Source organism: Armigeres subalbatus, chromosome 1 (genome assembly GCF_024139115.2).
Source record: "Armigeres subalbatus isolate Guangzhou_Male chromosome 1, GZ_Asu_2, whole genome shotgun sequence".
Classification (NCBI taxonomy): domain Eukaryota; kingdom Metazoa; phylum Arthropoda; class Insecta; order Diptera; family Culicidae; genus Armigeres; species Armigeres subalbatus.
Window position 1 is genome coordinate 132,866,141 of NC_085139.1, and position 26,258 is coordinate 132,892,398.

General features: G+C 42.4%; 1 long non-coding RNA gene across 1 annotated transcript; it reads right to left on the reverse strand.

The window, feature by feature from the left end:
- Positions 1-5,766: 5,766 nt before the first annotated feature.
- On the reverse strand, positions 5,767-6,863 carry LOC134206485 (uncharacterized). Its single transcript, XR_009978285.1, has 3 exons — positions 6,727-6,863; positions 6,602-6,671; positions 5,767-6,536 (listed from the first exon to the last, which is right to left on the reverse strand). It is a non-coding gene; the product is annotated as an uncharacterized LOC134206485 (long non-coding RNA).
- Between the last annotated feature and the right edge of the window lie 19,395 nt (positions 6,864-26,258).

Here is a 26,258-nt window from a genome sequence, read left to right on the forward strand (position 1 = left end):
ATTCCACCGAAAATTTTTCGAAAACTCTTGAAAATTTATTCTTAGAAGTTTGTTGCTATATTTTTATACAAAAACGGATTTAAATTACTTAACACATGGTCGATTTCCATGTGAATTTTATGTAATTGTTCACAACAAATATGACTTTCTTTGAATTTTGGAACAAATTTGAAAATTTGGTCTACGTGGTTTGTACACAGCCCCTACCCAAGCAGCACAACTTGTTTCACTACTGAACATTTCACTGTGTTGCAACTATTCGGAAAGAAACCATCTTTGCGTATGTGCCATCAAATATAACGCTCTTGCAATCTAAAAAGCGCAAGAGGTGGAGCCTATGGAAACATCCTTCGTTTGCAGTAAAATTGCAATAATGTTGCAAAATACTACAGCGGAAAAAAATAAAATAAAAATATAAAACTGGATTCGATTTATGGGTCTTGTGATTGATAGTCCTTCACTCTACCACAGCACCATTCAACACGTCGAAGGGACTACATGTTGACTCACAATAAAAACTATACGATTATGAAGTTTTGTACTCAGGTGAGTTTTATGAAGTTTTGTACTCAGAAAAAATGTGAGTTGTCAAAACGTTGAACGATGCTAAATTAAACATGAAGACACATTCAACTTATCTGCAACTTAATTTAAACAAACAAAAAAATTTTGAAAGACGCATTGAAGTTACATGGTGAAAAATATGCAACTTAATGATTTTGTTTCGTGTTTGCAACATGAAGTGCAGTATTCTTTGTTTGTTTGTTTCCAAATGTCAAACACGTACTGCATTGCAATTTTAATGAAATATTGATCACAACGTTTTTGACGTTTTTGACATCTTGATGGAACTTTTTCGTGCTTTGATGTTTTTCCAACGCCTTCAATGAAACTGAATAGGAACAAGGAGCTTTTAGATGTTGCGTGTGCTACTTGGGTAACCTCCCATACTCGGATCCGTTTATTCTCTCACACTGCAATCATGCTTTCTTTCGGTGACTCTCCTCGATCGTCGTCATGGCCGACTATTTACGTTTTCCCTTGATGGTTACTCCAGGATTTTTGTATAGCTCAGCATTACCAGTTGATCAAAAAGTATGAGATTGCTAATGTCGTTACTGTTCGCGTGACTAACATGTAGGTTACTTCGAGGCCGGTACTTTACTACAAGTGTCAAACCGATGTTGGTGATGAACCAAACATGAACTACAACATGATGCATGAATTATGGCCAACTGAAGCTAGTTGAAGCATAATTTGGCAGAATAATTTAATTGATTACAGCGCTACTAACGTTCTAGTACTTATGCTTCTACTGCATTACCATTCCAGTGAAATTGAAAACCCACCACACTCCCCCGGGGTACGCAAACTGCCAAATGGTCGTTTGACAAAAATGGCCATTTGGCGAGAATTGCGCAAAAAGATTGAAGTAATTAATGCAATGTCTTATATCTCACTTCGCACTCAATTTTTTCATTGTGAACAGTGACAAGCGATAATTGATGAGTGAGAAGTGGGACTTCTCATTTTTCACATTATATTTTTTACTTCTCACTTCCTATTTCTCCCTGTGAAAAGAGAGAAGAGAGAAATGAGACGTCCCATTTACCACTCTTTATTTCTCTGTGGAAAGTCAGGTGTGCCTAGTGAGAAATAAGACGTCTCACTTTTCACGCCTTTCAATCGACATTTTCGGCCATATGATCTATTCGTGCAGATGATATTTTCGACCAAATGACCCTTTCGGTCAAATGACATATTCTTCCAAACGACTCTTTCGACCAAATAACCAGTTCGGCCGTATGACCCTTTTAGTAATTGGTCACTTTCGATTGAACTAGTATTTGGCCTAAAAACTTTTCGACCAAACGTCTAATTCGGCCAAATGGGATAATTCAGCAAGTTTTTTCTAACTCTGTGGGAAAGTTAGTGAAAATGAATAATAATCTGTGTCATGGAAGAGTCCCAGCAAGGTATGTATGACGTCAATCAAATGGCAAGGAAAAAGATTCAAGATAACTGCAGCAAAATCTGAACCCAAATTTGAGCTCTCAAGTCTACCGTTCAATTAACATATTTAAACATTTGAATGATCCAAGGGCGAGAACGAGTAATTAATTTTGAAGCAATTCTCATTCAACAATGGTTGGAGGCTGACCGAAAACAAGACATGCTACAAAACATCGAATTAAATCTTACATGGGTACTTAAACCGTTTGTCGGTAAATCGAGCTTAAAAAAACGAAGAAGAACCTCTCTTGTTTCATGAATGGGATGCCTGATTTAATTCCTTCCAGACATGAATCACAGGTTGTAAACAGTTGTGAGATGAGACGCACAGAAAAGGAGAACTGTTTAGATGATTATTACCCAACTAATTTAGATCTGCTACCGAACGAGGTGAAAGGAAGTAACAACCACCTGCTATGGGTTAAACGGGGGGTTCCACGACGGTAATTACCGGACTCACGATTTTATTCGTCGACACGAAAACTAAAATCACTCTGTTCACCCCTGGAGTTGATGGGTTTCATGAAGTTGTCTTTGATTTGACGCATTGACATACATGATTTGAAGGAAAAGACCGGATGACGGTGGATGTATTCGTCGATTGGGTGCCATCGCCAGCAGCTTCTACCGACGACGTCGACACAGCGATAGAGAGGAAATGATTAGAGCAGTAGCAGGGATTAATTAATTGCTTTCAAATTAATTACCCACTATTACACTCCGCGCCCGACGAATCTGGCCGGATCCAGTATGAATGTTATACGATGCGAGTGCAGAAGAGCAACGAGCGGGAGATGTTTCTTGAAGCGCGCTAGCGGAAATCTGGGAAGCAGTTAGCGCTGGGTGAGTATTATTTAATGTGATCAAGCGTCTGGAGACACAGACTGGCTGGAGCTGGAGCCTGGACGTTCATAGTGACAGCTATTTACGCGACGGGCGGCTGTTCAAGAGCATCCCAAAAGAAACAAACTTTCCGACAAAAAATCCTCTCAACCCATGCAGTCCACCAAGCGGCCGAGATGAGCTGATGAGAAATCATGATCGTAAATCATTTCATTTGGGAGCTTGTTCGCCAGAGGGAGGTAGAAACACGGAAGCGGTTTGGGAAAAAAGCGACGGTTGTGTTGCAGAAGGAAAGAGAATGGTTGGCAGCGCCACCAAGTAGACTGTAAACGTGTAATTAAGTTGTTAAATTGATCGGTTTCATGTCGGTCGTTTTCTCCTAGATCGCCTTGGTTTGTTTTTACGATGTGCGCTGGCTTTCTTTAGACGATTTCCCGTATGAGCTAGAAATGGTTATATGTACTGAAAAAGTTGGAAGTTTGGCTAATAGGTATAAGAACGAACAAAGCAAATGTTTTCTCTCAGAAATTCTACTACTACTACTACTACTACTACTACTACTACTACTACTAATATTACTACCACTACACCATCATCACCACCACCATCATCATCATCACCACCACCACCACCACCACCATACCACCATCACCACCACCACCACCACCACCACCACCACCACCACCACCACATCATCACCATCATCATCACCACCACCACCACCACCACCACCACCACCACCACCACCACCACCACCACCACCACCACCACCACCACCACCACCACCACCACCACCACCACCACCACCACCACCACCACCACCACCACCACCACCACCACCACCACCACCACCACCACCACCATCACCACCACCACACCACCACCACCACCACCACCACCACCACCACCACCACCACCACCACCACCACCACCACCACCACCACCACCACCACCACCTCACCATCACCACCACCACCACCACCACCACCACCACCACCACCACCACCACCACCACCACCACCACCACCACCACCACCACCACCTCACCACCACCACCACCACCACCACCACCACCACCACCACCACCACCACCACCACCACCACCACCACCACCACCACCACCACCACCACCACCACCACCACCACCACCACCACCACCACCACCACCACCACCACCACCACCACCACCACCACCACCACCATCACCACCACCACCACCACCACCACCACCACCACCACCACCACCACATCATCACCACCACCACCACCACCACCACCACCACCACCACCACCACCACCACCACCACCACCACCACCACCACCACCACCACCACCACCACCACCACCACCACCACCACCACTCACCACCACCACCACCACCACCACCACCACCACCACCACCACCACCACCACCACCACCACCACCACCACCACCACCACTCACCACCACCACCACCACCATCACCTCACCACCACCACCACCACCACCACCACCACCACCACCACCACCACCACCACCAATCACCACCACCACCACCACCACCACCACCACCACCACCACCACCACCACCACCACCACCACCATCACCACCACCACCACCACCACCACCATCATCACTACCACCACCACCACTACCACCACATCACTACTACCACCACCACCACCACTACTACTACTACCACTACTCACTACTACTACTACTACTACTACTACTACTACTACTACTACTACTACTACTACTACTACTACTACTACTACTACTACTACTACTACTACTACTACTACTACTACTACTACTACTACTACTACTACTACTACTACTACTACTACTATTACTACTACTACAGGGGCAGCAGGGACTTTGTCCAAGGGCTTGACGACCCCTCCCCATTGCCACTGCGAGTTAGACCGGGACCATCGTCCCTAACCCCTAATCCCAAGGCGTCAAGCGACCCATGCCGAGGGGATGCATGGCCAGGGGGGTGAACTAATAAGCTAGGCCTTTAACGGAGCCTGTGGGGTACCTGGGCACCCTCCACAGTGATTGTCCCTTACCGCGTCATGCTGGGCTCTGGCGTGGTGGACCTCTTTTCTCGAGCAACTCGTGGGACCAAAATGGAAAACCAAGTCAATTCTTCAATTAGTGGTAGTAGTGTAGGCGACAACCCCTTCGCAAGAGGTGGGTTGTTCAGGTCTCCGCCGAGGAGGCCAGAGGCAATAGTCGGCAGCTCAGTGCGCAGCGCCAGCGTGGGTCACTCAACCTTCCTCTCGGCTATAAAAACGCCGGTAGGGGTTATTGACGGCCCATGGCTTGTGGAGGCGATGAACCGCAGACGCGATGGGCTTTCGGCCTTCGAGGTGGCGACGGAACAGCTGGACGCCATCATCGACTTTGCGTCATCGAAGCATAATATCAGCAAGGACCTCAAGAGGAGCTTGCAGAAACTTCGAAAGTCGATGCTGGACGCCAAGCTGGAGAGGGCGGTCGGGACGGCCAAGTGTAAACCCGTGAAATCGGTGGAGTCGAGGTCTACCCAGACTGAGGCCCAAGGATTCGCGGACTCGGGCAAGGTCGAATCGACCGAAGGCGTGCCAGCGAAGACGGTGGTGCCAAAGTCTACCCAGACTGAGGCTCAAGTATTTGCGGGTACGTCGGGGGTGACTGCTCCAACGGAGCAGACACAAAAACTGGGGAGACAGTCTCCAGGGGATGAGCTCCCTGGGGGCCGCTCCAAAACGCGGAGGGTTACTACCCCGAACAAGGGTAGTGGGGCTGGGAAGCTGAACCCCGGTCAGGTACCTCCAAAACCGGGGGAGGAAGGACCTGGAAAGGTCCGTCCACTCAGGAAAGACGGTGATAAGGGGTTACGGCAGGCTGAAAGTATTATGCTATTATATTTCGGCTGCTCTTGCCGCCTGGCAAAGCCATAAATAAACGCTTAATCTCTTAAATGCCTAAGGTGCATTCGCACCTGCGTAAAACAAAATCAATGCGAAAGTTCGAAACTCAATTACCCAAAAGTTGTCCCAAATAATCGGAAGTAGTGTTCATATGATTTGTCTATATTGCTCTATCTTATGCCTATCGTACCTGCCTATCTCAATTCTCTATTCTTCGACATACTCATTCGGTGGGGGCCCCGTTCTGTTGAAACTGCATCGCTTCATCATGCCTCCGAATCACAGCACGTTGTTGCCGCACAGCGCACAGTCGCATCGAGTTTGCTAATACCATCGATGGTCGCCGATGCACCAATACTCGTCACACAACTCGTTGCCTATTGTCGTGCGCACGAAGTCCGAGACAGTCGCATGCGTTGCAATCATTCGATGTCACGCGACACGTTTATCGTCGCTGCCGTCGTCTACCTTCTATCGCTCGCTTCAAGTGCTGCCCTATCGGCCTCTCCGATATATCATTCACTGTTGGATAGGTAACATGCGGTGTCCAGTGCCGATTGTATTGCACGCGGTCGTCTTACGGCTGCAAACAAAGGCCCTCTGATGTAGAAGGCCTTTGCTGGAGTGGTTTGCGAAGCAAGAATTCGCGAACAGCATGCAAGCTTTCAACTTTCCGTTTATTTGGGTAATTTCCAATTTTCCCGGATAGGTTCTAGTTGCTCAACCAGGCTCTGGATGCAATGAACCAATCAAGCAATAAGTCTTCGTCTACTCGACCCTGAATTGCACATGGGAAGGGAATATAGCTCATAAATACAATACAAAAGATGCTACCTTCGTTACTTGAGTAATGGTGTTTCGTCTGTTCTCGCTATACGAAGAACACGTTGCTAGTGGCATGCGCTTTCTGTCGCTGGAAAACATGACCCATTAGGAATTGCACGTTGACATGATCACGGATATTGTACCTTTCAATGTCGGTTATTGTATCCCACCGACAGTTTGTGCCACTTTTCACTAGCTATAGGATTAATTGCATGCACTATCCACAACGGAAGAAAACTTTCCGATATTCATCAGAACACTGAGCACTGTCTGAGTTGGCGGCAATAACTAACTCCAGCACAAGTTGTTTGTTGGTCTCGACGTGCGATCAGCGATGTGCGAGTGTGAGATTTTTAGATCACATTCCATATGTGTCTTTATCTATCCACGTCGATGAGAGTAATAGGAGGATGTTGAGTTGTATGCATTTATTGCTCGTTTGGGATGCACACAAAGAATTTGTTTCCTGCGGTTTTTGATTTTTGTCGACAATATCTCGAATTATGTAACAAAAGTTCTCAGCCGCACCAGACCAGGGAAATAGAGGAGGGTGACGCCTCCTGGACCCTGGCCAAGAACAAGAGGAAACCGAAGACGTCAAGGGCCGAAAAGAAGGCCCAGGCGAATGAGGGTAGCAAGAAGTCTAGGGTAGGCGCCAATCGCTCCAGGGGCGATGCCCTAGTCATCACGGCGGACGAGGCTAAGTACTCGGATGTTTTGAAGGCGATGAGGAGTGACGTCAAGCTCGGTGAACTCGGCGCCGACGTACGTCGAATAAGACGTACCCGGATGGGCGAGATGATACTCGAGCTGAAGCGGGGCGTCTCGCATAAGGGCGCCGCCTACAAGAAGTTGGCGGAGGAGGTCCTAGGCGAGACGGTCAAGGTGAGGGCACTCACGACGGAGGTGAATCTAAGGGTTAAAGACCTGGACGAGATCACTGAAGTCGAAGAGCTCGTCACGGCACTGCGGCGACAGTGTGAAGTGGAGACGACCACCGCAGCCGTTCGGCTACGGAAAGGTCCGGCAGGGACGCAGGTAGCATTGGTTCGGCTATCTGCAGCGGACGCCTCCAAGGTAGTCAAGTTAGGGAGCGTCAAGGTGGGATGGTCGGTATGCCCTGTGCGCATATACAAGCAACCCGAAGTTTGCTTCAAGTGCCTGGAACCGGGGCACAAGCAATGGGACTGCAAAAGCCCTGACAGAAGCAATCTCTGCCGACGCTGTGGATTGGAGGGACATAAGGCACAATGCTGCACGAACCCTCCCAATTGTTTGATTTGTTCCAGCAAAGCTGTGAACAGAAAGCACCCCTTGGGGGGTTCGATGTGCTCGGCGTTTAAGCGTGCTGCAAAATCAAAGTGCAGGTAACGCAGCTGGCTTGCTCGGCCTCGCCCGAGTGTTTGGTGTGCGCAGGTTTAGAGGAAACGGCGGAACACGTGTTGTCCTCGTCAAGGCTGGGGCAGGCGTGGGCCTCGAGTCGGCGAGCTGGCGAATAGGCCCTATCGCAGAAAGGTCTATTTGGGGTGCACGTGGCATCATCATTCTTGATACCAGTCGTGCAGAGGGAAGCAGGCGCGAAGTCGACCCTTCCCACCTTCCGAGGACATAGGGCGTGGTAAGGCCACCTGGAAAGCCGACAACGCGCTGGCACGATACCATGGTGTTCTTCTAAAAAAGCGAGTTACGATGTTCGGTGCTGCAAGGACACGCAGCTAACCTCGAGGGTGCGTTGTGCACTGGCCCCCCTTTGAAGCATTACTTCCTGGTTGTACCGAAGGGACTATGGGCTTGGCGGCAATGGAAACGGTTTAGCGGGTCGGGGATGTAGTCCTGCCTCCCTCGGTGATCCCTAACCCCGCACTTCCTGGTCAACCCAGGATGTCTGTTGAGCAGATTCCCCTCCATTGTTTAGGAAGAAAAAAAAAAGAGGTATACTTCCCAAGTAACAATTAAGGTTGTATCAGAGTTTTATAGCGTTCTTCAAAACCTAATCTAAAAACCTTCCATGCAGTCCTCGCAGTTTCCAGAACCTCCTGTAGATTTCTATAAAACCATGTTACAGCCAGTTGGCCCAGTTTTATTGCAATCATTAAAACCTAATATGCGTTCCAGTTAAGAACAAACGGTTTTATAATATACTTCAATTTTCACATAAAACATGCAGCATAAAACCTCCTCTAGACTTGGTGGTTTTGAGAACCACTATATAACCACGATACAACCACTTCATGACTATGATACAACAACAAATTAGCCGATAATGAAACAGTTGTCAACTCTCAGGTTTATTATTTGTTTATTGTTTGTACTCGAAAAAAATATGCTTTTCTTCCTGCAATACATGGATTACATGTCAACAACAAAAATAAAATAATTATTATCAGCCAGTTCAATAAAACTTCATATCTGGCTTTGAGTGTTCTATGCATGTTTGAAGGCATGCTAGGGATTTTTCATGGTGAAACGTTTAATTAAATTTAGTTTAATTAGTTGCCTTAGTTAATTACTTTGAAAATACTTTCAATGGACTTTGGTTGATCAAATAATCAAAGCATTGTTCCTAAAACTTATTAGGATGTCCAATTTTACCGTTTAAAAGGTGAAACAGAAATTTGCATGATATTTCGATTATGAAATTCATTATTTTTTTCATATCGGCGACATTTTTTCGAATAAAACTTTGATTGCATAAAAAATGCCTCTATATAACCATCACTCCTGAACTGGCCCTATCTGGGCATTTCAAACACCTAGAGGTTTTATTTTGGCCTTTTTCAAGACCATGTTACGACTAGCAAGTTTTATCTTGATCAAACCTAAAGCTTGGTAGTTTTATATATAATGACAACATGACAATGTAGACAGATATAAAAAAATAAGTATTTCAATTAAAAAGCATATAGTGGCAATTGTTAAATGGTATATTTTGTACCATAAAAGTGTTTTACTCGTGTTAAATTGGTAAAGCATGTATGGATTAAATACATATTTTCATACCCCTCATGAGCAAATGCTGTTTGAACAGTTTTTTCAACGACTTAAATATATAAGGGAACTGCTCCTGGATTTCAACTCATGGTTCCGATGTTCATCCCATTGAAACCAGAGCAATGGAAAGGTATTTGATTTGTGATTTTTTTCAGCAGGAGTTCGTATGTTGACAAAAAGAAGCGAAGAAATTGGTGCCGTATTTTTTACTTCCCGATAAGATGAATGTATTTTCAGTGAGTGAGATGGAGATCGGAACAGTCCCCCTACATAATTCACGACATAGAAAAAACTGCTAATGTTTTTTTTTCATTTTCGACTGAAAGCGAAATGAAAAAACTTCCGTGGGTCAAACAATTTGTGCTGAAAATTTAGTTTCTATCCATAGTAGTAGTTTCAAGCTTCATATTCATATGCAGGTCTTCTTCAGGAGTAAAGGTTATATGTGGGTTTTATACAGGACTGTACGAAGCTTGGCAGCTTTTATAAGTCTTGATCAAACCCAACATATAACTTAACTGCTGGCTTTATGTCAGTTCCATCTTTTAGCTCTGAGGAGGAACACAGGAGCATTATAAAACCTAAAGAGCTGTGGTTTTATATTGGAATTCAAAACGTAGTTCTCAAGTACTCTTGCGGATCTAATTAAATGACAACTGAATAAAACCATAATAAAACTTTAAGCATTTCTACATGCCGTAATAAAACCTCTATAAAACTAGCATAAATCTTCGAAGCATTGAGATTGTTACTTGGGTTGGCAACGAGAGTCGGACTAACAATCCTTCCATTCCTATATGACCGTAAGGACGTGGCCGGCGCCGTTATTGACTTTAAATATTTGAGCTCCCGAAACGTGTACATTGAGAATGGGTAGCTAATCCCAAGCCCCATTCATTGTGTTCTCTGTACAATTTCGCAAGTTCAGTCAATCACGGAGTAGCAACTACGAATTGTGCGGTCATAATGCTCATGCTCATGCTCATGCTCAAATTACATATTCAGCCAAATTTCCTGTTTCGACTCTACTCGACCAAATGTCCTTTCCGGCCAAATGCCATATTCGGTCATATGACCTTTTCGTTCAAATGACCTATTCGGCCAAATGACCTTCGGCAAGATGGGTCTCAATCTAATGGTTTGTTTGGCCTAGTGGCATTCAGCTAAATAGCTTTCGGGCAAACCCCCTTTCCTAAAGTGACCAGACGTCCCGCATTTTCATTTTTTGTCCCGCGCTGAATAATGTCCCGCGAAGCGGACATGATAATGCTTCTCGAAATACAGATTTTTTTTAAATAGCAGTCATTCAATAAACATTCTTAAAGAACTTATTGGTCATTTTGATTCATGGCATGCGTTTTGTAAACCTATATTTTGAATTAGAAGCTGATACGCTGAAAAAATAAGCAATATAAACCAGGGTTTCGACTTTTCATTTCAATGAGACCAAAGCAAGCGTTTTTCGGGCCAAGGGAAAATCTTGTTTCGTTGTTTATGTTGAAGATCATCTTTCACCCATCAATCTTTTCTCTAGAATTAAAAATCACTCTAATAAAGAATAAAAAAAAATTCTCTAGAATTAGCATTGGAAGATAAAAGAAAATTTTGCCTATTAGATGAAAATCCTTTTCTTTTCATTACTATTATCTCTCACTCACTTTTCGCGAGAATTATCGCAGAACAATTACAAAAATTGTATGGTCGCGCCGGGATTCGAACCCAGAATAGTAGCAATAATAGCTGTGGGGATGCGCTTGCTCTAGCCACACCACCACGCTATCTGTATGAAAGCATTAAGTTATTTGTTCCACATAAGCTACTACAATTTGCTTTTATGATGCCACGAGAAGACTCGAATATGAAAGAAAAAGAGCAAACCAACGTTTAGCGGCAATCGAAGTGAGCGAAAAAATTTTATCACTCTCCAGGCTGTTTTTCTATCCCGAAAAGCGTTTTCTCCCCGAAAATTTTCGTGAGGGAAAATCATGTGCTCCTGAGATTGAGTGAGCATTACGAACCCTGATATAAACGCTTTAAAAAAGTGCGACTCGTTTATTTTGACGCCATTTGGAGTGAAGCCATTTTTCAACAAATAAGCGGCCCGAAAAGCTCAAGCGTGATGTTCTTTCTGCAAAATTACAAGTGAGTTGGCTCGCGCATGACGCATCAATGACTGAGATTTGAGAAAAAATTCAAAACTTTTATAGCAAGATTTGGAGCACCCCTAAATCATGTCCGATGGAACTCAGATTTTGCATAGGGGCATATTTTAGGGCTTACGAAATGTTTGCGTAACGCCCTGTTTTTAAATTCTATGAAAAATTGTTTTCGTCATAAGATATTTTTTCGAAGTCCCAGAACAGTCGATTTTTTCCAAAAAAAAAAATTCCCAAAGTTTCATGCATTTTGAGTTCTTTGGCGTCAAAAAACAAAAAAATTATTTCCCCCTTGTGAGAAAAAACAGAGTTTTGATAAATTTTGAGCACCCCTAAATTTTGCATAGGGGGATGTTTTTGGCTACGAAAACGTTTGCGTATCGTCCGGTGTTAAAATTCGATGAAAAAAATTTCATCATCTGAAAAAAATTCTAAGTCACCAAAACCGATTTTTTTTAAAACAATTTGTTTTAGATAACATCAGATCTCAACGTTTCATGTATTTTTAAGTAAATTGGCATTAAAAACAAAAAATCGATTTTTGAATTTTCCTTTGGTTCCCCATTGGGAAAATTTACATGGGTAACAACTTCAAAACTTTGATGAATTTTAGGCACTCCTAAATCATGTCCGATTGAGCTCAAATTTTACATGGGGTCATATTTTGGTGTAATGAAACTTGTGAGCAATGTCGTTGTTTGAAATTCGATAACAATTTTTTCCCATCCATACATTCCATTGGCACCCAAATAAACGAGGATTTAAATTTTTGTTGTCCCGCATTGGCACAAAACATATCTTGTCACTTTAACCTTTCCCCATCAGTAAGTGATTAAGCGTCCGAGGTTTGAGCTTGCACGGTACTCGTTTCATAAGAAATTGAAGGCATTTAGTAAATGGAGAGCCCTTTTTTTCATCAAAATCTTAAAAATCCTTCTTTTTTCAATTAAATTATTGACAATAAGCCTATCTATCTGTAGTTGATTATTGTGAGTAAAAACAATAACAAATGCAGAATTCAATGGTAACCTATTTTGCCCTGCTGTCATTATTCAAAATTATATAAAAAGGCTTACAGATTATCAGATATTTTCATAGATCCATGTTGAAAAGTTAATTTGAAATGGTTTTGTTTTGACGCCCCTCCCTACCCCTCTTGGCATCGTCTTGTTTTCTCGCAACAAGTTGCATTCAACGTGGGCTGGTTGTTTTTGCTACTGAAAATTGACTCAATCTTTTTTTTTACTGATTGACAAAACATCGTTTTCTCTCAAGATGATCATCCAAATCCAGGAGAATGAATGCAATTATATTCATATCAATGGAAATAATTAGATTTATTCCCCTGAAATATTATTTTGGCCTTTCTTATGTGCTTTTATTGTAGATTTTTATGATAGAAAAATTTTAAAGGCATCACCACCGCCAGGTGGATTGATCTGGGTTTTAATTCTGCTTTTTGCCATTCTCAAAATAAAATCTCTCGAGTGTGATCAATATCATACATCCCAAATTGGGCTGATTTCTTCACCACTGAGTGAACGCCGCTTACCATTAACAAACGCTGTTGTTAACTTACAAACTCCATCAGATTCTCATGACATTTGTATCGAAAGAAACGTACAAATCTGTTCAAAGATAATCCGCAAGGGTATCAAAGAAGAATCCCTTTTAGGTTCACTTTATTCCAAAGTGACATTTTCACGTTGAACAATACGATCAGCAACGGTGATACGATTCAGGTATGTCACGAGAGATGGGTTAATACCCAAATCATTTCACCTTCGCATGGGGTCGTTATTGGAGAATCTGTCGAAAAAAAATGACTTTTTAATTGACTCCTTCAACCTGTCAATGTTGATCGATCACCTATTATTGCTCATTCATGAGAAAATTAGCACTTCTTTAAACTGATCATCCCTCTGGAGCTCATGTTGATGATCGATTGAGGTGATTGAGTGATCATTGCGGTTTTTTCTTCAACCACTTAACTGAACAATCGTTAACCCAGAAAAATCTTTCCAACGTTAAGCGGAGATGTCTGCTTGAGAATCATCGAACAGTGCATCCATTGTGCGCAGGATGAGTGAGATGTGCAAATAGCTTAATACGCGAGGAGAAGTGGATGAACGCTGTCATCAGAGGAAAAGTAGAATCACTGAAATTTAACACGGCAAGGTATAGCCAATGGAATTGAAAATAATTTTAAAAATTACAAACAGAGATTTTTTTGAAAATGATTTATTAGGCGGGATTAGAAATTCAATTAAGATTAACAGTAGTAGCATCTCCGGAATCATTTCAAGAAAAAACTTCATTGTCATTAACAATCAAATTAATATATGTATAATGTAGACAATAAAAATTCTAACCTCATGCTATAAATTATTTATAAATAAATTTTATTTTGAAATTTTGAAAATTATTTTGAAAGCTGCATTCCATACCTCACTGTGAAATTTTTTTCATGATTCTACTTTTTCTTTTGATGACAGAATTCATTCTTCTCTTAGCGTATATTTACCCAGGTATTTTTACACCCTCGTCTAGTCGTTGTCGTCTCTGTCGACGACGTCATCCAAATGGATACCGTTCAGTCAAGAAAACCTACCGGTAGAAGTGATCATGGCTTATGATGTTTGCTTGATTTGGGATGAAGAGGACAAACAGTTACATGAAACTATTCACGCACGGCGCATAGGAAGAAATAAAAAGGAAATCGATTTTCTTAAAATTTCCAAAAATTACATAAGCACTTTTTCCAGATGAATTTTTGGTAGCAGCATTAACATTACTTGATATTAGGGTATAAATTAACACCGTACATTTATGTTCGAGACACTAGGCATACCAGCGATAAAATGTTCCAAGTTTACTGTCATGCGGTCACTTCGCACAATAATGCTACAAAACAACTTGGTAGTTTTTTCTCGTTTTTTTATAACAAACCTTCTGATTTCATCATCATGAACCAACAATTGGGAGATTATTCATTAATTCAACTTGAAATCGAAAGAAAAACAAAGCGATCTACTAAGTGCTACTATATATGGTCTGCAGACATTTTTGTATAGCTATGATATGCCGGATAGCGTCCCAATAAGTCCCAATGAAAACTTAAATAAAACAAGTTTTTTTACAAAATAATCGCATATCGTGATTTCAGTGTTTCTCCTGATATCCACCCAATACCCAAACCCACACTGCGCTATTAATACATACATTAAATGAGTTTTGTTTCTTTATTTGGTGCTTTCCATGATTTCACGTACTAAGTCAATTGTTACCCGCCACCGGCAGCCACACTCTATGGCGAGGACTTGAATGCCTTCACCTAGTCCCAAGTTGGCAGCAATTTGCATAAAGAAAATCCCAGTTAAAGTCGACCCCACGAACTAGTTATGAACCCGCGCCATCCCACCACATCTCTAACGGCTGGGTAAACTCTTTCGTTTTTCACATCATTCCACCGTTTCCATCCGATTTTACCTATTTTCACATCACCGGGCGCACCACCGTTGATGGGGGATCGCGAGACCCACTGCCATTAACAGAAATGAACACGTTTAATTGCATTGTTCTCTTGTCATCCGTGCCCGCTGTTGATTTGGATGGCATTTTCGGGCATTCCATTCCGTGCTCGGTCGGGTCGTAAAACCAAGCGATAAATGAGCAAATTGAGGGGCGGCCCTTCCAATTTCCGTTCCCTCGAATTGTCGCGTCGTGGTACAACATAGTTAAGGGTTGAAAGGGGGTTTCAACTGAGGAAAACAATGGGGCACTCTATTGGGCAACCAGTTAATTGTTGGCTCGTTACCGTAAGATTGATAAAAAAATAAGTCAATGACTGGATGGTAAATAGGTGATTATTACTAGTGCCAGGTGGCACGGCAAATGCTGGGTAAAGCGTACCATTGGTACTTCGCGTACCTGAAGGAATAAAATAGACCCCATCTCGCGGTCCTTAGCCTCTTACCCAGCAACTCCTATCCCTACCTCCCCGCGGTGCTGGCCGGGATACGAGCAACCTTAGGGAAGATCGGGTAACCAACCCCGGTGGGAACTATGGTCGTATGCTGACAGGGAAGGGGGGGTTTGCTCCTCTCCGGAGGTGCAAATCTTATTGAGCGTCTGTTCTCCATGTCAGGATCGGCTCACAACAGCGTCTGTTCTCCATGTTAGGGGCGGCTGATCATCGTCCGAGTGCCAGCGAGGGACTCTAAGTGAAACTGTGCACCATGGTCCACCGGAAATAAGGAGGAATGGTCCTCCGGAAATTTAGGGGTTTGGTGTCAGGCCCTGCAAGCCAGCCTTTAAAAAATCATAAGCAACGAACAATCAACAAGAGAGTACGGACCGGAACCATCGGCGAAGACCACTGCGACGAAAAGGGACTAGCGATTGGAAACTCGGTTCGTGGAACTGCAAATCTCTCAACTTCATCGGGAGCACACGCATACTCGCCGATGTGCTCAAGGACCGTGGATTCGGCATCGTAGCGCTGCAGGAGGTTTGTTGGAAGGGATCAATGGTGCGAACGTTTAGAGGTAATCATACCATCTACCAGAGCTGCGGCAACACACGCGAGCTGGGAACAGCTTTCATAGTGATGGGCGATATGCAAAGGCGCGTGATCGGGTGGTGGCCGATCAATGAAAGAATGTGCAGGTTGAGGATCAAAGGCCGGTTCTTCAACTTCAGCATAATCAACGTCCATAGCCCACACTCCGGAAGCACTGATGATGATAAGGACGCATTCTACGCGCAGCTGGAACGTGAGTACGACAGCTGCCCAAGACACGACGTCAAAATCATCATAGGAGATTTGAACGCTCAGGTTGGCCAAGAGGAGGAGTTTAGACCGACTATTGGAAAGTTCAGCGCTCACCGGCTGACGAACGAAAACGGCCTACGACTAATTGATTTCGCCGCCTCCAAGAATATGGCCATTCGTAGCACCTACTTCCAACACAGCCTCCCGTATCGGTACACCTGGAGATCACCACTGCAGACAGAATCACAAATCGACCACGTTCTGATTGATGGACGGCACTTCTCCGACATTATCGACGTCAGGACATATCGTGGCGCTAACATCGACTCTGACCACTATCTGGTGATGGTTAAACTGCGCCCAAAACTATCCGTCATCAACAATGTTCGGTACCGACGACCGCCGCGGTACGACCTAGAGCGACTGAAGCAACCTGATGTCGCCACTGCATACGCGCAGCATCTCGAGGCAGCGTTGCCGGAAGAGGGTGAGCTCGATGGGGCCCCTCTTGAGGACTGCTGGAGTACAGTTCAAGCAGCCATTAACGACGCAGCGGAGAACAACGTCGGGTATATGGGTCGAAGTCGACGGAACGATTGGTTCGCCGAAGAGTGCAGACAGATTCTGGAGGAGAAGGACGCAGCGCGGGCGGTCGCGCTGCAGCAAGGTACCCGGCAGAACGTGGAACGTTATAGACGGAAGCGGAGACAGCAGACCCGCCTTTTCAGGAGAAGAAACGCCGCCTGGAAGAAGCGGAATGCGAGGAGATGGAACAGCTGTGCCGTTCTCAAGATACACGCAAGTTCTATCAGAAGCTCAACGCATCCCGCAAAGGCTTCGTGCCGCGAGCCGAAATGTGCCGGGATAAGGATGGGAGCATCTTGACGGACGAACGTGTGGTGATCGAAAGGTGGAAGCAGCACTACGAGGAACATCTGAATGGCGCTGAGAGTACAGGCAGTGAAAGTCAAGGCAGCGGAGGAGATGATTACGTCAGTTCAGCGGACGATGGAAGCCAACCAGCCCCCACCTTGAGGGAAGTTAAGGATGCCATTCAACAGCTAAAGACCAATAAAGCAGCTGGTAAGGATGGTATCGGAGCTGAGCTCATCAAGATGGGCCCGGAAAAGCTGGCCACTTGCCTGCACAAACTGATAGTCAGAATCTGGAAAACCGAACAGCTACCGGAGGAGTGGAAGGAAGAGTTATATGCCCCATATACAGGAAAGGCGACAAACTGGAGTGTGAGAACTTTCGAGCGATCACCATCCTTAATGCCGCCTACAAAGTGATATCCCAGATCATCTTCCGTCGTCTGTCACCATTAGTGAACGAGTTCGTGGGAAGTTATCAAGCCGGCTTCGTTGACGGCCGCTCGACAACGGACCAGATCTTTACTGTACGGCAAATCCTTCAAAAATGCCGTGAATACCAGGTCCCAACGCACCATCTGTTCGTTGATTTCAAGGCGGCATACGACAGTATAGACCGCGTAGAGCTATGGAAAATTATGGACGAGAACAGCTTCCCTGGGAAGCTTACCAGACTGATCAAAGCAACGGTGGATGGTGTGCAAAACTGTGTGAAGATTTCGGGCGAACACTCCAGTTCGTTCGAATCGCGCCGGGGACTAAGACAAGGTGATGGACTTTCGTGCCTGTTGTTCAACATTGCGCTAGAAGGTGTCATGCGGAGAGCCGGGTGTAACAGCCGGGGTACGATTTTCAACAGATCCAGTCAATTTATTTGCTTCGCGGATGACATGGACATTGTCGGCCGAACATTTGCAAAGGTGGCAGAACTGTACACCCGCCTGAAACGTGAAGCAACAAAAGTTGGACTGGTGGTGAATGCGTCAAAGACAAAGTACATGCTTGTGGGCGGAAACGAGCGCGACAGGGCCCGCCTGGGAAGCAGTGTTACGATAGACGGGGATACCTTCGAGGTGGTCGAGGAATTCGTCTACCTCGGATCCTTGCTAACGGCTGACAACAACGTTAGTCGTGAAATACGAAGGCGCATCATCTGTGGAAGTCGGGCCTACTACGGGCTCCAGAAGAAACTGCGGTCAAAAAGATTCGCTACCGCACCAAATGTGTCATGTACAAGACGTTAATAAGACCGGTTGTCCTCTACGGACATGAAACATGGACAATGCTCGAGGAGGACTTGCAAGCACTCGGAGTATTCGAGAGACGGGTGCTTAGGACCATCTTTGGCGGTTTGCAAGAAGACGGTGTGTGGCGGCGAAGAATGAACCATGAGCTCGCCCAACTCTACGGCGAACCCAGTATCCAGAAGGTAGCTAAAGCCGGAAGGGTACGATGGGCAGGACATGTTGCAAGAATGCCGGACAGCAACCCTGCAAAGATGGTGTTCGCTTCCGATCCGGCAGGTACGAGACGGCGTGGAGCGCAGCGAGCGAGATGGGCAGACCAGGTGCAGAACGACTTGGCGAGCGTGGGGCGTATCCGAGGATGGAGAGATGCGGCCTCGAACCATGCATTGTGGCGTCAAATTGTTGATTCAGTGTTATCTGTTTAGATGTTAACTAAATAAATGAAATGAATACTAGTGCCAGGTAAACTTTTTGTTGCATGAATGAAAAAATATGTGTCTAAATCTGCTAAATAAAAGCGGAATTGTTGAAAACTAGAATAATATTTACAAAGGCTTTATTTGGAAATAAAATATATCTTTGGGGATTGAAAATTTTAGTCTTGAGCAATGTCTCAATAAATTAATTTCTCATTAAATTCTCATACTTTGTTCTTCCTCATACTACTCATGTTCTGGCAATCGCTGAAACTGTAAGTGGAGTCCATACCGTTTCCATCTTCTATCCTTTTTATCTTTAACTTAACCTTCCTAGCATTCTGTTTGAATTGAACGGTAACGCTCGTTTTTGCAAAAGAATAAATATATTTATCAAATTTCTATCCTAAAAAATTGGTAACCCGTTCGCATTTCCTAATGATGCTCCACGACCATCGTATGGAGAGATAGACTGTGTACAAACGGGTAGATAATCAGAGAATTTAGGTCAAATTCAAGAGTGAGAATGCTTTCGAGGGCATGTTGGCGAACAATACTCAGCAATGTATTTTTCGGTATGATAATGGAACAACAGTAACAGTGGAGTTGACTGATGCAGAGGCGAATTTTCAATACGTACGAGTGTGTGAGCTTCCACCGGAGCTACCTGATCAAGAAATAGCAACGGTTATAGGAAAGTATGAAAAAGTTAAGCGTTTAGTGCGGAACAAATTTCCTGCTGACTTCTGGTTGGATGTATTCAACGGTGTACGTGGCGTGTACATGGATGTAAAAATGTAAATAACAACGGCACTGTATGTTTTAAACTGGAGAGGAAACGTTTTCTATTCGGGAAATAATGACAAATGTTTCATATGCTCGGAGAAAGGTCACCAGATGAATGTTTGCCCCAAGAAAATACAGCGCAATCAACCAAGCCAGAAGATCAACGAAGTTGGGCAGTCTGGGACTTACGCTGGTATGTTAGAAGGAACCACTTCCAGGCACGACTGTTTAAATGAAACGGAGGTTTTGGATATAGAGAATCTAGAAGATACACAGGAGACGAACATCGATGAACCGGTGCTTGAACAAACACAAGATCCCAAAGTTCAACTAATCCCAATAAGGTTTTGGAAGTCGGATGGAAAGGTATACACGCAATATGCAGGGATCAATCAGATTAAAGCTGAAGATAAGGACGAATGGCAGAAAAGGCGTGACACCGGAACAAGGGCAGCCAGTAGCTTTTCATCATCGAAGGAAAAAATCTCGACCAATTTCCATTGGTTCACAATCTGACATGTCAGACTAGCTTTTTGTCATATATTTTTGTTTCAGTTTTCCTTCGAATTGAATAATCAAAATATGAAATGAATTTCGGCTCCGTAATGTGTATGCCACGATTGAGCCTATTAAATAAATCAAAACGAAAAAAAAGATCAATTAGCAATCCGAATGTCAATGACTATTTTTCGCCTGAGCAAACGGAATCTTCAGGAGACCTTATGGATGGACCCTATATGATGGACTATAGAGTAGAGTGGGGCAAGAGTGCGCGTGGGGTAAGAGTACGTTTTCGATTTTTTGAAGTAATAAAAAAAAGATAAGCTAGCAGCACTGCATCAGTTTGACAGGTATTCTGGCCAACTATTTTCATGTGTAATTATAAACGATATGAATACACAACAAGGGAGATATGGAGTTAGATAATTGTTTGGTCATTTTGCTAAAAATAATTGTGTTTCCGCAACTAGTATTTCATTACCATATATATGTTCAATCAGGTGAACATTATACCATTTAGATAACCTATTGTATTGTGTACTTTATGGTGCAGAACACCAATCCGGTTGGTTTTTCAAGAATTCAAAACCATTACTCGCATAAATTTTGGGACTGTGGGGTAAAAGTACGCAAGAACGGGTGGGGCAAGAGTACGCATGTGAATCATCAAGTTCTGATGTCAAACCCGTATTTCCAGCCGAAATAAGACTACTTCCAAAGCGTAAAGATCCACAACTAAGAAAAAAGGGACAGAAATCGAAAATTGTTACAAGTTTTAAGGATAAGTTGAAATAATTTAGTGTTAGAAAGGACTTAACGAATAAAACACTGAAGCGAAATAATGTAGTTTTTTGTACATAAAAAAACAATGGTTTTTCGTATGAAAGTGCATATTTCTAGGACCCCTCCCCCTTTAAGAGTTACGTTATCTTTAAACACTTCCTAATAAACGTTCATTAAACATCAATGAAATGTTATTAACTCTCATTTGTGTTGATATATACTTAAAGCACATGATTGAATAAATGCGTACTCTTACCCCACCCGATGCGCACTCTTACCCCACCAGTGGGGTAAGAGTGCGTTTTTCACTTGTCTTGCAATAAAGGTTCTACTAAAATGAATCCCAAAAATTTCAATATCTTTTCCGCTGGGAAAGTATATGAATCATCGACATTGATTTGATATGCAGAAACTTGCTTCAAAAGGACCACATGATCGATTGAAAACTAAGTGCGTACTCTTGCCCCACTCTACTCTAAGGAAAAAAATGAAAACCTACAAAAAAGAGCAAAATTTTAAGTACCGGTGGGGGAATACCTCCTATTCCATTTTTTTTCTTTTGGAAAAAGCTCAGAAGCCAATGGTATTAATTTTATTTTTCCAATACTTTATCGTAGTCAGCTACCAAACATTTCGTTGATTGACATTTAGTGGAATGACATTTGGTAAAATGACATTTCGTTTAGTCGGATGTTTGATTTAAAATATAAGGATGTTAGTCGAAGTGAAATTTGGTCGAACGGCTATTTAATAAAAGGTAATTCAGCAAAGGCTTTCTTATTCTTTTATGGATACTTTTTCTTTCACTTAAAATTCATACGACAAATAAGGGTCAGTAGGCCGAAAGGGTCATTAGGCCGAAAGAAACATTTTGCCGGATAGGTCATTTAAAAAGTGAACATGAGGAGTGAGTAGTGTGGTGTCTCACTTCTCACTCCTCATTTAACACTTCTCGCTGTAACAAGTGAGAATCGCAAAGTGAGTAGTGAGACGTCTCACTACTCACTGGCTCTTAATTTTAAATATCCTTTCGATGAAATGGAACAAGATTATGCATTCGGAAATCTGTGCGTTTCGTCACTATTGACAACAGTAAGGATCTAACTGAGGGTCCGTCTGCGTAGTAAAATGGTAATCACCCTTATCAACGCGTTTCTCCGCTGTGGTGCCGGTCCGTTCTCCTGTAGTGAGCAATATCGTCAGCAGTTTCTGTCTCCTTCTTCTTTTCCTTGGATTCGTTCGTTTGACAGAAAATTCCGTATCTGTATACTAATCGACTTTTTCGACCTGTTCGGCTGTTCGTCAAAACCGGCCTTTATAATCAAACGCTCAAAGGCCCACCAACACCTCGACGCGAGTGCAATCTGTTGGTGCAACGATGCTCGAATCTGAAGAAAATGATGCTCAGTAGCACCGCAACAGACATTTGAAAGGCATGGGTATTCTCCTTATTTGTAAACGCTACACTATTTATTAACGTTGGCAATGCACTATGGGGCGGCTCCATACAAGTAGGTGGCCGAAAATATTTTCATTTCATTTCAGCAATATTTCACACTTATATCGTAGATTAATGTCTAAAATATGTGAAATACTTGTTTTGCAGGTCATTATTGCTTCTAAGGTCTCCAAACTTCCTGGAATACAGCCCTTTAATCTCCATGGAATATATCTCTTTTATCTACGAACGTAACATGTACACAGCAGTCTATAGATATGTATTCGATTGAAGCACAGACCTGTAGAGTTCGAACTAAAAAATTGTATATTGTTTTTGTGTGTAATGAGTTGTACATATGTTCTAAGTTGCCCAAGTACACCACGGAATACAGGCCTTTGCATCTACAAGCGCAACAGACTCTGAACCCTGAAATCAAGTAAAGGGAATACAATATAAAGCTATATGAAGGCTTTACGAACTCCATGTAATAAAAGCTTCAATATGTACAAGTATACTGCAACAACATTTATTTAATCATTATGTATATGAACATGCTCAACAAAATCACAATTTTTGCCTTTTTCGTACAACAAAGTTGTACCGAAAGGCTATCATTTCACTCCGAAAACGAACTTTTTATAGAAGCCTCGGAGACCTATAGTATTATATACCAATCGATTCAACTCGACGAGCTGAGCAAATGTCTGTCTGTCCGTGTGTATGTATGTGTGTAAGTGTGTGTATGAGTGTGTATGTATGTGTGTGCACAAAAGCTAAGAAAAACATCAGACAACAACAACGCTCGTCGACAAATGAATCATTTGTTTGAGAAACTGCATAAGTCCATTTTACACTATTTTGAGAAAACAACAAAAATCTGTTTTTAAACAAACTTGCACCGAATCTTTTGATTTCTTCGATACAGATCAATAGTTTTTGGCATAACTCAACACCCTGGGGTACTTTCAGTGCAAAAAATGTAAGCAGTACTCCACAATTGCTCTTCAAAGTACGTGGACATATGTTGTTTCTCAAACAAACGAAATTTGTTTCATACATTCCTGAACAAAAAATTTTTTTTCGTGTTTTTTGCCAGAATACATATTTTTGGACGAGGATTCAGAATATATAAAAATCTCATTTTGGCCAAAAATGTTACATATGCAGTTTCTCAAACAAACGGTTCAAATGTTTTCAGTTGTAGGGGAGAACGGTCCAAAATGCACCCCTTAAGATTTTTCGATGTTTTCGCCCATATAAACAAAGATACCCAACGATTTCAACGTATAGGTGCAACATTTACAAACCCAGCTACATTTCATAATGATCTCCTATTCCAAACAATAATCATGACCTTCTAACGCATTTAAAAAATGTTTTAAAAATAGGCCTGGGGCAAAACGCCCGAATGGTGGTCTAAAATGACTCAATTGCATGCAAAATGATGGTGAACGCATGGTTGTTTGTTTTTTCTTAATGCATTGAGCTAAAATCTTACGGATATGGTGGAAGAATATCAAATAGTTAAATTTGAGTGAATATGAAGGGTTTTTGCTTATTTTTTCCAATGGAGCTCAATGATGGGTAACTAATTATGAATTGTAATGGTAATATTCAAATTCTATGTCAAGCCATTCCTCATTATATGGGTCAAAGTAAGTTTTGGTCTGCCATTTTTTTTTCTTCAAATTTCAAATGCAGATTTTTCAATTTTTTATGGAGTTGACTTTTTTTTGTTTATCTACAGCGAATCTTTGGCAGATATATTCCATTTTCAACACGATCTACCTGACGTCCCGCGTGAGCTCTAAATACTTCAATGAGTTGCCTATAATTCATGCTTCACCAAACACTAAGCACAAACTCTTCACGTGATTTACCTTCGTAATCACAGCTCGCGATTCACTCAGATAGGAATTCATAAATGCTGTTTATTTATTTCACCTAGGTACACACCGATATTTTTCGAAAGATTTTCCTGATACAGACATTTTCGTTTCTTGCATGTACATATTGTTTTTAAATTAATATCAAAATTCAACATTTCTCAAATATTCTGCAATTAATTTCAAATTATAACAAACAACAAATTATAACTACAAACTACAACAAATTATAACTACAAATAATTTCAAATGAAGCCCAGAAGATTTACGTAATCCTCAAGATTCCATTGTTTTTTCATATTTATTTACTTGGTACTTGACAGATAATGAGTTGCATCCTCTTGGTGAGCCTGCGCCTAATGGAGTATCATATTGCTGCATAAGCTATCGTGTACACAGCCTACTCTCTCTGTTTCAACTGTTCTTGATGCTCTTTTGGAATACGTATGAAATTAGTATCCAGCCCATCGCAGTCTGCCGTGTATTTCAGGAATATCCATATTCAATGTTTCAAAATTAATGACTTTTTTTTCCGAAAAAGTGATCGGAATCGCAGATTTGCAGCCATAAGCAGCTAGATTTTGTTTTATTGCCTTCTGGGAGGACCAAAGAAAGACGTAGAGGTAGTCGCTAAGTGAAACTTTGAGAAACTTTTTTTGTATGGAACTTTTTGTATGAAAAAAATATTTTTTTTCGTCGGGTCCTATTTAGATGTTTTACTACCTATTTTCCCACATCAACGTCAAGTCAACGAAACAGGCTTTCAAAAACTTTTTGAAGAGTTGGAAAAAAAGCTACTATAGCCGAAGATATTGGCAATTGAATAATGCATTGATTTTTCAAGAACTAAAAGTGTCTGGTTCTGATGCCTATATCTCGATAACCATATGGCCTAGAGTGCTGATATTCTGGGGTTTAATGCTCCACAACATTAGCATTTAGTAGTTCAACTTGAATTACGAATCGGAGAAAGTCGATAATTTTATTTTCGGCCACCTGATTCCCCATAGTGCAATGGCGGCGTGCCAACTCCTTAGTCATTGGTTCGTACCAGTTTTTTCCACGCAGAGGATGGTTCGCATGTTGTTGGACACTGAATATTCCGACAAGTCCTTCACCTACTTGGAGAGGCAGGAGGTAAGAAAGATTTAAAACATTTATAATCCATCTGGCAATGGTTAAATTAATAAAAGCTTACCTAACTAGAAACGATCAGGGGTGCCGTAAAGATTGAGCATCCATTGACGAAACACATTTTAATAAAATATCAAAATCGAATAGGATAAAAAACTTGTATAGTTGGTGGCTAATTGAACGAATGGGGTCGTGCAGAGCATAGTCTGACCTTTGAGGGTTCATGTACAAAAATCATGTGGACGGAGAAGCCTCTCAGGAGCGTACAAATTTAGCTGAGTTTGCAGAGCAAAACTGTGAACTCCGGTGAGTAGCTTCCTCGCAAAAGAGACCTGAGCAATTTACAATTACAGCCTCACCTCAAGCGGATCTATTTGCAGAATGCGACAACATTCCCATTACAGTGACAGGTTAATCGAGTTACGCCACTTGAGCAACAGCATATATAACGAACTTTTTTTCATAGTTTCTCTTCATACGATCCAGTTGACATGAAATGCACTCCATATGACAGCAAACGACTGTTGCGATGGTTTTTCATTGGCTTGAATGAAACTCTTTTGATATCAGTGTCTTAAACACAGCTTTGAAGCTGGAATTTATTTTTACAATTAGTAACTATAAAACGCAATATATAAAGTGACTTACAATCTAGTTTCGAATTCAATTTACATGCCGCCGAATTCAT